The sequence below is a fragment of the Orcinus orca genome, chromosome 3, assembly GCF_937001465.1.
Source record: "Orcinus orca chromosome 3, mOrcOrc1.1, whole genome shotgun sequence".
NCBI lineage: Eukaryota > Metazoa > Chordata > Mammalia > Artiodactyla > Delphinidae > Orcinus > Orcinus orca.
The window spans coordinates 1,649,985-1,661,777 of record NC_064561.1 but is presented as its reverse complement, the minus strand read 5'-3'; positions in this window follow the sequence as shown (position 1 = coordinate 1,661,777).

Below are 11,793 nucleotides of genomic sequence, written 5' to 3'. Positions count from 1 at the left end.
GAAGGAGCCGGGGAGTGGCAGCCCCCTTGCTCAGGAGAAATAAACGGTCGGAAACAAGGTAACAGAACTGAAGTGGATGTAAGAACCAGGTTTAGGACTTCCCTGGTGGCGCAGTGGTTAAGCATCCACTTGCCAGTGCAGGAGGACACAGGTTCGAGCCCTGGTCCCAGAAGGTCCCACATGCCGCGGAGCAACTAAGCCCAGGAGCCGCAGCTACCAAGCCTGCGCTCTAGAGCCTGCGAGCCACAGCTACTGAGCCCACATGCCACAACTACTGAGCCTGTGCGTCTGGAGCCCGTGCCCTGCAACAAGAGAAGCCACTGCATTGAGAAGCCCACACACCACAACAAAGACCCAACGCAGCCAAAAAAAAAAAACCAGGTTTGGTCTACTTGGGGCTGGTGGAAAAAAGAGCCATTGAAGTAAATCACAGTGAGAACAGCAAACACGGGAGCTGAAGGACAGGCTCCTTGCCGTTGTCTGCACAAGTCCATCTGAAACCCTAACCCTAAGGCTTCCCTTCCAGGAGCAAAAAGGTACCAGCTGTATGTGAATGGTTAGGTCTTGAGTGAACCCGACAGCACAAAGTGGGAAGCCCTGTGACAGCGTCACAGTCACTGTGGACGCGGCTGAGGAAAAATGACTTTGGTGGCTATGGACTAATTGTTTATATCCCCCAACATTCAGATGGTGCTGCCAGACCCGCAGTGGGGGACAGTGTTAGGAGGCATGGGGCCTTCATGATGGGACTAGCGTCCTGGTAAGGAGAGGAGGAGAGACCAGAGCTCTCTGTGCTGGGTGAGGATGCAGCGGGAAGGCGGCTGTCTGCAGGCTGGGACGCGGGCCCTCACCAGGAACTGGCCACACCGATCTCGGACTCCAGGACAGTGAGAAATGCCATGTGTGGTTTCAGCCTGTGTTGTTCTGTTAGGGCAGCATCAGCTAAGAAAACACAACAGCAGCAGTTCTTGAAACAGTTTCACAAGGATCCAGGTAGTTGAAAACGATGGCAGCCCACCGTCTGTCCCAAACAACACAGAACCACTGGGAGGAATGCCTGCCGCGTGCAACATCCTGCCTACACTTACAAAGTAAGGAACACCGCCAAGTCCCCTGTGGGAGCCTGGCCTCCCTCCCAGCCCTTTTTCTCTGCTGGGCCGTGTGGGAGCATCGGCAGGGGGCAGCTAGCGAGGTGGGCAGAAGCCAAAAGGCAGAGGTTCACAGCACAACCTGCACATGTCCCTTGCCCCAGCCAGGAACCCCAGCGTCCCCAGGAGAGAGCATGAGGTCGGAGAAGGGCAGACTGTCCCAACAGCGTCAGAAGATACGAAACCATCTTGGATCAGAAATTCAAAAACAAGGGACAGACGCGGACAAAAACCAGACTTGGAAATGGCTGATCCAATTCTGGAAGAAAATGAAAGAACAGATGATTTTAGAAACGAAGGATAAACTGTAAGGTGCCCCAGGCTCCAGGGGAGATCTGAGAAAAGGCCTGGGAAGCAGAACAAGACGGTGAAGAGTTGACGCAGTTGCTGACGCAGGAGATGGTGGCCGAGTGAGTGTCGGTTGTTGGGAGTTCCCTGGTGGTCTAGTGGTTAGGACTCCGTGCTTTCACTGCTGTGGCCAGAGTTCAATCCCTGGTTGGGGAACCGAGATCCCGCCAGCCACACAGCACAGCCAAAAAATAAAAAATAAAGCTGCTGCTGAGGGGAACTTTCCAGGTAGAGCCTGGAATCTCCACCACGAATTAGAGACAGTTGCCCACAAGGCACACCCTCGCAAGGATGCGGGACGACCTTACGAGGACGTGCACGGGGAGGGCCGTGACTGGGGCCTGCAGGCAGAGAGGTAGAATCGTGCACTGAGGCCCGAGAACTCGGCTCCTCAGCCTTTCCAGAAGCTGGTGGAACGAGCCTGAGCTGAGGCTCCCACGTGCTGCCAGGGTGTCCCTCCAGCACCGAGGCCTGGGAAGGCCAGTGCTGCCTACCCGGTCCGGGATGGAGGGGTAGAGGCCACCTCTGTGTTGTGGGGAAGTGGAAATGGCGCAGCTGGGAGAGCAGGCGGAGAGGAGGCCAGGCCAGCCCTCTGGCGGTGCCGGAACCAGAGGGGTCGGCTCATGTGGCGGTTTTCGTTATAAACAGGGAAGGAACGCAGAAGAGAGGGGCACCTGTGTGATGTTGGCCTATTCCCACTTACCCCCACTTGTGCTATTTTTGCCATTTATTTTACTTCTGACATACGTTATAAGCCCGCAACTCCCTGTCATTATATACGGTCAAGTCTTTCAAATACATTTTTTTAATAAATTTATTTTATTTTTGGCTGCGTTGGGTCTTCGTTGCTGTGCGCGGGCTTTCTGTAGTTGTGGCTCGTGAGCCCTAGAGCACAGGCTCAGTAGTTGTGGCGCACGGGCTTAGTTGCTCCGTGGCACGTGGGATCTTCCCGGACCAGGGCTCGAACCCGTGTCCCCTGCGTTGGCAGGCAGGTTCTTAACCCCTAATTTATTGATTTTTGGCTGCGTTGGGTCTTCGTTGCTGCACGCGGGCTTTCTCTAGTTGTCGTGAGCAGGGGCTGCTCTTCGTTGCCGTGCACGGACTTCTCATTGATGTGGCTCCTCTTGTTGTGGAGCACGGGCTCTAGGCTCGTGGGCTTCAGCAGTTGTGGCGCGTGGGCTTAGTAGTTGCTGCTCGCGGGCTCTAGAGCACAGGCTCAGTAGCTGTGGCACACGGGCTTAGTTGCTCCGTGGCATGTGGGGTCTTCCCCAACCAGGGTTCGATCCTGTGTCCCTTGCATTGGCAGGTGGATTCTTAACCACTGTGCCACCAGGGAAGCCCCTCAAATACATTTTTAAGAAGAGTTTTGTGGACTTCCCTGGTGGCGCAGTGGTTGAGAGTCCATCTGCCAATGCAGGGGACGCGGGTTCGTGCCCCGATCCGGGAGGATCCCACATGCCACGGAGCGGCTGGGCCCGTGAGCCATGGCCGCTGGGCCTGCGCATCTGGAGCCTGTGCTCCGCAACGGGAGAGGCCACAACAGTGAGAGGCCCACGTACCGCAAAAAAAAAAAAAAAAAGTTTTGTATGTACACCCACGTGGTCACGCTTCCCACTGCTCTTTGTTTCATCTGCTGACCCACCAGAGGTTCCATCTGAGATCCTTTCCTTTCGGTCTGAAGAGCTCCCTTTAATACGTCTTGTGGTGCGGGTTTACTGGCAACAAATTCTCCCAGCTTTTAGTGGCCTAAAAATATCTTTATTTCGCCTACATTAGCAGAAGGTATTTTCAGTGAGAATGGGATTCTGCGTTGGCAGGTGGTTTGGGTTTGACTTTCTTGCCTCAGCATTTTAGAGATGCTATTCCATTGTTCCTGACAAGAGGTGAGCTGGCCCTGTTAACCCCTTCAAAGGAATGTGTCTTTTTTGTCCGGCTGCTTTTTTTTAAAATTTATTTTTGGCTGCGTTGGGTGTTTGTTGCTGTGTGTGGGCTTTCTCTACTTGGGGTGAGTGGGGGCTACTCTGTTGCGGTGCGCGGGCTTCTCGTTGCAGTGGCTTCTCTTGTTGTGGAGCACGGGCTCTAGGCGCACGGGTTTCAGTAGTTGTGGCTCGCGGGCTCAGTTGCTCCGCGTCATGTGGGATCTTCCAGGACCAGGGCTCAAACCAGTGTCCCCTGCATTGGCAGGCGGATTCTTAACCACTGTGCCACCAGGGAAGCCCTGCTTTTTATAGTTTGAAGTTATTTGACTCTGATGGGTGTTTTTGGTTGTTTTTTTAAAGTATAGTTGATTTACAATGTTGTGTTAGTTTCAGGTATATAGCAAAGTGATCAAATTTTATATATATGTGTGTATATATATATGTGTGTGTGTGTGTTCTTTTTCAGATTGTTTTCCATTATAGCTTGTTACAAGATATTGAATATAGTCTCAGGGCTATACGTAGGTTCTTGTTGCTTATTATATGTATAGTAGTGTGTTTCTGTTAATCCCAAACTCCTAATCTATCCCTTCCTCCCATCCTCTTTGGTAACTGTAAGTTTGTTTTCTGTGTCTGTGAGTCTGTTTCTGTTTTGTAAATGTGTTCATTTGTATTTTTTATATTCCACATATAAGTGATATCATATGGTATTTCTTTGTCTGCCTTATTTAGTATGATAATCTCTAGGTCCATCCATGTTGTGGCAAATGGCATTATTTCATTTTTATGGCTGAGGTAGTATTCCATGTATATAGGTACCACATCTTCTTTATCCATTCCTCTGTCGATGGACATTTAGGTTGCTTCCGTGTCTTGGCTATTGTAAACAGTGCTGCTGTGAATACTGGGGTGCATGTATCTTTTCAGATTAGCGTTTTGTCTGGATATATGCCCAGTAGTGGGATTGCTGGATCATATGGTAGTTCTATTTTTAGTTTTCTGAGGAACCTCCATACTGTTCTCCATAGTGGCTGCACCAATTTACATTCCCACTAACAGTGTAGGAGGGTTCCCTTTTCTCCACACCCTCTCCAGCATTTATTATTTGTAGACTTTTTAATGATGGCCATTCTGACTGGTGTGAGGTGATTCCTCATTGTAGTTTTGATTTGCGATATATGTATCTATACATATTATGTATATAAATAGATATATATGTATTTATACTGTGTGCAGATTAGGAACGATCCTGAAGTGAATGATATTGTGATTATAATATACCAGAAAAAATGTATATATCATATTTTCTATTCATCCATCAAGGGACACTTAGGTTGTTTCTGTGTCTTGGCTATTGTGAATAATGCTGCAGTGAACATGGGGGGTGCATATATCTCTTCAAGATACCTGATTTCATTTCCTTTGGATATATACCCAGAAGTGGGACTGCTGAGTCATATGGGAATTCTATTTTGAATTGTTTGAGGAACCATCATGCTGTTTTCCATTGCGGCTGTATCTATGTTTCTGTATTTCTGTAGATTTCTGTAGTGAATCTGTTCTTTTTCTCGTTTTAGTTTTAACCACCTAAAGTTATGGTCTGCCACAACAGTCTATATCCTAACCAGAAATTGAACCCCTTTTATTATCTCTTTCATGTCTGTAGGATCTGTAGTGGTGTTCCCCTTCTCTCTTTTTTTTTTTTAATAAAGGGAACTTTATTTTTATTTATTTATTATTTATTTATTTTTGTTTGTGTTGGGTCTTCGTTGCTGCGTGCAGGCTTTCTTTAGTTGCAGTGAGCGGGGGCCGCTCTTCATTGCAGTATGTGGGCTTCTCATCGCGGTGGCTTCTCTTGTTGTGGAGCACGGGCTCTAGGGCACGCAGGCTTCAGTAGTTGCGGCACAAGGGCTCAGTAGTTGTGGCGCATGGGCTTAGTTGCTCCGCAGCACGTGGGATCTTCCCGGACCAGGGCTTGAACCTGTGTCCCCTGCAGTGGCAGGTGGATTCTTAACCACTGCGCCACCAGGGAAGCCCCCGCTTCTCACGTTTGGTGTTAGTCATGTGTTTTCTCTTTAAAAACAAACAGAAACGTTTGCTATTGTTTTATCAAAGGACCAAAGGTTTGTTTGTATTTCATGTTTTTCGTGTTTTCTGCTTCAGTTTTGGCCTCATTATTTTGTTGTTTCTCCTGTTTTGGGTTGAACTTGCCGTTAATTCTCTGGTGTCTTAAGATGAAACCTGAGACCATGGATTTTAAACCTCTCTTCTTGGGAATACCCTGGCAGTGCAGTGGTTAGGACTTGGCGCTTTCACTGTGGGGCCCGGGTGAAATCCCTGGTCAGGGAACTAAGATCCTGCAAGCTGTGTGGTGCAGCCAAAACATTAATGATAATAAATAAGTAAAATAAACCTTTCTTCTTTTCCAACCTATGCATAAAGTGTAAGTGTTCCCCTCAATTCTGCTTTAGCAGGAGCTTCAAATTTTGGTGTATTATAATCACCATCATTCAGTTCAAAGTCGTTCTTAATTTCCATATGGTTTCTATTTCAGCCTATGTTTATGTCAAGGAGTTAATTACCAAACACTTGGGGATTTCTTGTTGTTATCCTATGATTGATTCTAGTTTGATTCCACTTTAGCCAGAGAACATGCTCTGCAGGAGGTAAATTATTCTTAAACCTGCATTACGGTACATAATATTACCTATTGTGGTCATTGTTTCCTGTGCACTTGATAAAAACCTGTGTTCTGCAGTTGCTGGGAGTAGTGTTCTGTGTATGTCCACTAGGCAAGTCTGCTGTTCATGTTGTTCATGTTGTTCCGATCTTAATGATCCTTCCTGATTTCTTCTGTCATTTATAGAGCTGTGTGATGGTGTCCATCTCCAACTATGAATATAGTTTTGCCAGTTTTTCAGTTTTGTCCTGTCAGTTCTTTTTTTTAATATATTTTAAAAAATATTTATTTATTTGGCTGCACTGGGTCTTAGTTGCAGCACATGGGATCTTTAGTTGTGGCATGCAGGATCTAGTTCCCTGACCAGGGAGTGAACAAGCGCCCACTGCATTGGGAGTGTGGAGTCTTTTTTTTTTTTATTATTATTATTTTTTAAAATATTTTATTTATTTTTGGCTGCGTTGGGTCTTCGTTGCATGGAGTCTTCTTCATTCTTCCTCTTCCCCTCCTTTGGGACTCCACTGACAGACGTCAGGCCCTTTGACTGTGTCCCACATCCCTTATGATCTGTTTCATTTTCCCATTCTTATTACTTTTTACTTTTCTTCACATTGGACATTTCTTATTGCCCTGTCTTCTGTTGTGTCCAGTCTACTGTTGCTCCTAGCTGCCAATATTTTCATTACAGATATTGTATTTTTCAGTGCTAGACTGTCAAATATAGATATGTTCCAACTCTGTTGAATTTTGTTATTTTTTTTCTTATTTATTCATTTAATTTTTTTTACATTGGAGTATAGTTAATACACAATGTTGTGTTTTAGGTGTACAGCAAAGTGACTCAGTTATACATATATCTATTCTTTTCCCACTTCGGTTATTACAGACTATTGAGTAGAGTTCCTTGTGCTATACAGTAGGTCCTTGTTGGTTATCTATTTTATGTCTAGTAGTGTGTATATGTTAATCCCAACCTCCTAATTTATCCCTCCCCCCACCTTTCCCCTTTGGTAACCATAAGTTTGTTTTCTAAGTCTGTGAGTCTGTTTCTGTTTTGTAAATAAGTTCATTTGTATCATTTTTTAGATTCCACATACAAGTGATATCATATGATATTAGTCTTTTCTGTCTGACTTCACTTAGTATGAGAATCTCTCGGTCCATCCATGTTGCTGCAAATGGCATTATTTCATTTTTTTTTTACGGCTGAGTACTATTCCATTGTATGTATGTACTGCATCTTCTTAAATATTCATCTGTCAGTGGACATTTAGGTTGCTTCTGTGTCTTGCCTGTTGTGAATAGTGCTGCTATGAACATTGGGGTGCATGTATCTTTTTGAATTATGGTTTTCTCTGCATATATGGCCAGGTGTGGGATTGCTGGATCACATGGTAGCTCTCTTAGTTTTTTAAGGAACCTCCATACTGTTGTCCATAGTGGCTGCACCAATTTTCATTCCCACTAACAGTGTAGGAGGGTTCCCTTTTCTCCACACCCTCCCCAGCATTTATTGTTTGTAGACTTTTTTTAAAATTAATTAATTTTATTTTTGGCTGCGTTGGGTCTTCATTGCTGTGCGTGGGCTTTTTCTCTAGTTACGGTGAGCGGGGGCTACTCTTCAGTGCGGTGTGCAGGCTTCTTACTGCAGTGGCTTCTCTTGTCACGGAGCATGGGCTCTAGGCATGCAGGCTTCATTAGTTGTGGCACGTGGACTCAGTAGTTGTGGCTCGTGGGCCCTAGAGCACAGGCTCAGTAGTTGTGGCTTGCGGGCTGTAGAGTGCAGGCTCAGTAGTTGTGGCGCATGGGCTTCGTTGCTCCGCGGCATGTGGGATCTTCCCGGACCAGGGTTCAAACCCGTGTGCGCTGCATTGGCAGGCGGATTCTTAACCACTGCGCCACCAGGGAAGTCCCTGTTTGTAGACTTTTTGATGATGGCTGTTCTGACTGATGTGAGGTAATACCTCGTATTATAGTTTTGTTTTGTTTTGTTTTTTTTTTTAGCTGTACGCGGGCCTCTCACTGTTGTGGCCTCTCCCGTTGTGGAGCACAGGCTCCGGACGCGCAGGCTCAGTGGCCATGGCTCACGGGCCCAGCCACTTCACGGCATGTGGGATCTTCCCGGACCGGGGCACGAACCCACATCTCCTGCATCGGCAGGTGGACTCTCAACCGCTGCGCCACCAGGGAAGCCCCTCGTATTATAGTTTTGATTTGCATTTCTCTAGCAGTTAGTGACGTTGAGCATCTTTTCATGTGCTTTTTGACCATCTGTATATCTTCTCTGGAGAAATGCCTATTTAGATCTTCTGCCCATTTTTCGATTGGGTTTTTTGGTTTTTTTGATACTGAGCTGCATGAGCTGTTTGTGTATGTTGGAGATTAATCCCTTGTAGGTCGCATCATTTGCAAATGTTTTTTTCCCATTTCTTAGGTTGTCTTTTTGTTTTGTTTATGGTTTCCTTTGCAGTTCAAAAGCTTTTAAGTTTAGTTAGGTCCCATTTGTTTATTTTTGGTTTTATTTTCATTACTCTAGGAGGTGAATCCAAAAAGACATGGCTGCAATTTATATGAGAGAGTGTTCTGCTTGTTGAAATTACTATTACATCTATTTTGTCCATTTTTCTACTGTCTTGAATATATGAACTCTCTGATAACTCCAATTTCTTTTATTGTTTTTGAAGTATAGTTGATTTACCGTGTTCTGTTAGTTTCAGGTATACAGCGAAGTGATCCAGTTACCTATATATCTGTTCTTCTTCAGATTCTTTTCCATTATAGGTTATTACAGGATATTGAATATAGTTTCCTCTAAGTAAGTCCTTGTTGTTTATTTTAGACATAGTACTGTGTGTATATTAATCCCATACTCCCAATTTATCCCTCCCCCCCCCCGACCTTTCCCCTTTGGTAACTCTAAGTTTGTTTTCTATGTCTGTGAGTCTGTTTTGTACATGTGTTCATTTGTATTATTTTTTAGATTCCACATATAGTGGATATCATATTTGTCTTTCTCTTTCTGATTTACTTTGTATGATAATCTCTAGGTCCATTGATGTTTCTGCAAATGGCATTATTTCATTTTTTTTATGGCTGAGTAGTATTCCATTTTATATATGTAACATTTCTTTATCCATTCATCTGTCAATGGACATTTAGGTTGTTTCCATGTCTTGGCTATTGTCAGCTATTATAGTGCTGCTATTATAGTGCTGCTATGAGCATAGGGGTTACATGTACTTTTTTTTTTTTTTTGACGTGCATTTTTAATGTCTTTATTGAATTTGTTACAGTATTGTTTCTGTTTTGTTTTGGTTTTTTGGCCTGAGGCATGTGGGATCCTAGCTCCCCAACCAGGGATTTGAACCCATACCCCGTACACTGGAAGGCAAAGTCGTAACCACTGGACTACCAGGAAAGTCCCTGCATGTACCTTTTTGAATTATGCTTTTGTCCAAATATATGCCCAGGAGTGGGATTGCTGGATCATATGGTAGTTCTATTTTTAGTTTTTTAAGGAACCTCCATACTGTTCTCCACAATGGCTGTACCAATTTACATTCCCATCGACAGTGCAGGAGGGTTCCCTTTTCTCCACATCCTCTCCAGCATTTATTGTTTGTAGACTTTTAGATGATGGCCATTCTGACTGGTGTGAGGTGGTATCTCATTGTAATGTTTTGATTTGCATTTCTGTAATAATTGGTGATGTTGAGCACCTTTTCATGTGCCTGTTGGCCATCTGTATATCTTCTTTGGAGAAATGGCTGTTTAGATCTTCTGCCCAATTTTTGATTGGGTTGTGGGTTTTGTTTATTTTTCAATATTTATTCATTTGGCTGCACCAGGTGTTAGTTGTGGCACGTGGGATCTTTGTTGCTGCGTGTGGGATCTTTTTTTTTTAGTTGCAGCATGCAGGATCCTGTAGTTGTGGCATACAGAATCTAGTTCCCTGACCAAGGATTGAACTCAGACCCTCTGCCTTGGGAGTGCAGAGTCTTAACCACTGGACCACCAGGGAAGTCCTGGGTTGTTTTTTTTGTTTGTTTGTTTTTGCGGTACACGGGCCTCTCACTGTTGTGGCCTCTCCCGTTGCGGAGCACAGGCTCCGGACGCGCAGGCCCAGCGGCCATGGCTCATGGGCCCAGCCGCTCCGCGGCACGTGGGATCCTCCCGGACCGGGGCACGAACCCGTGTCCCCTGCATCGGCAGGCGGACTCACAACCACTGCGCCACCAGGGAAGCCCCCGGGTTGTTTTTTTGATATTGAGCCTGCATGAGCTGTTTGTGTATTTTGGAAATTAATCACTTGTAGGTCACATTGTTTACAAATATTTTCTCCCAGTCCATAGGTCGTCCTTTCATTTTGTTTATGGTTTCTTTTGCTGTGCTAAAGCTTTTAAGTTTAATTAGCTCCCATTTGTTTGTTTTTGCTTTTGTTTCCATTACTCTAGGAGGTGGATCCAAAAAGATACTGCTGTGATTCATGTCAAAGAGTGTTCTGTATATGTTTTCCTGTAGGGGTTTCATAGTATCTGGTCTTATATTTAGGTGTTTAATCCATTTTTAGTTTATTTTGTATATGATGTTAGAGAATGTTCTAATTTCATTCTTTTAGATTTAGCTCTCTAGTCTTCCCAGCACCACTTAGTGAAGAGACTGTCTTTTCTCCACTGTATATCCTTGTCTCATAGACTGACAGTGAGTGCGTGGGTTTATTTCTGGGCTTTCTATGCTGTTCCAGTGCTCTATATGTGTGTTTTTGTGCCAGTACCATACTGTTTTGATGACTGTAGCTTTGTAATACAGTCTGAAGTCATGGAGTGTGTTCTGACTTCAGCTCTTTCTTTCTTTCTCAAGATTGTTCTGGCTATTTGGGATTGTGTTTCCATATGAATTAAAAATTTTTTTGTTCTAGTTCTGTGAAAAATGCCATTGGTAATTTGATAGAGATTGCATTGAATCTGTAGATTGCCTTGGGTAGTATGGTCATTTTAACAATATTGATTCTTCCAATCTAGGAACATGGTATATCTTTCCATATGTTTGTGTCATCTTCAGTTTCTTTCATCAGCATCTCATAGTTTTTTGCGTACAGGTCTTTTGCCTCCTTAGGTAGGTTTATTCTTAGGTATTTTACTTTTTTTGATGCAATGGGTTTCCATAATTTTTCTTATATTTCATTGTTAGTGTATAGAAATGCAACAAATTTCTGTATATTAATTTTGTATCCTGTGACTTTACCAAATTCATTGGTGAACTCTAGTAGTTTTCTGGTAGCATTTTGAGGATTTTGTGTGTATAATATCATGTCATCTGAAAATAGTGACAAGTTTCCTTTTCCAATTTGGATCCCTTTTATTTCTTCTTTTGATTGTTGTAGCTAGGAATTCCAAAACTATGTTGAATAAAACTAAGAATGGGAGTCCTTTTCTTGTTCCTGATCTTAGAGGAATCGCTTTTAGCTTTTCACCCGTAAGTATGATGTTAGCTGTAGGTTTGCCTAATATGGCCTTTATTATGCTGAGGTATGTGATAACTCCCATTTCTGAAGTACATGTGGATCGGTTTCCGTTTTCTCTCTTGCTTTGTAATTTTTGAGTTGCCGTAGGACATTGTCATGACAGCTGGTAGAGGCTTATACTGTCCGTCTTTCTCCAGAGGGTGAGTTGCACGTTCCTTTTGGCAGGTCACTGTG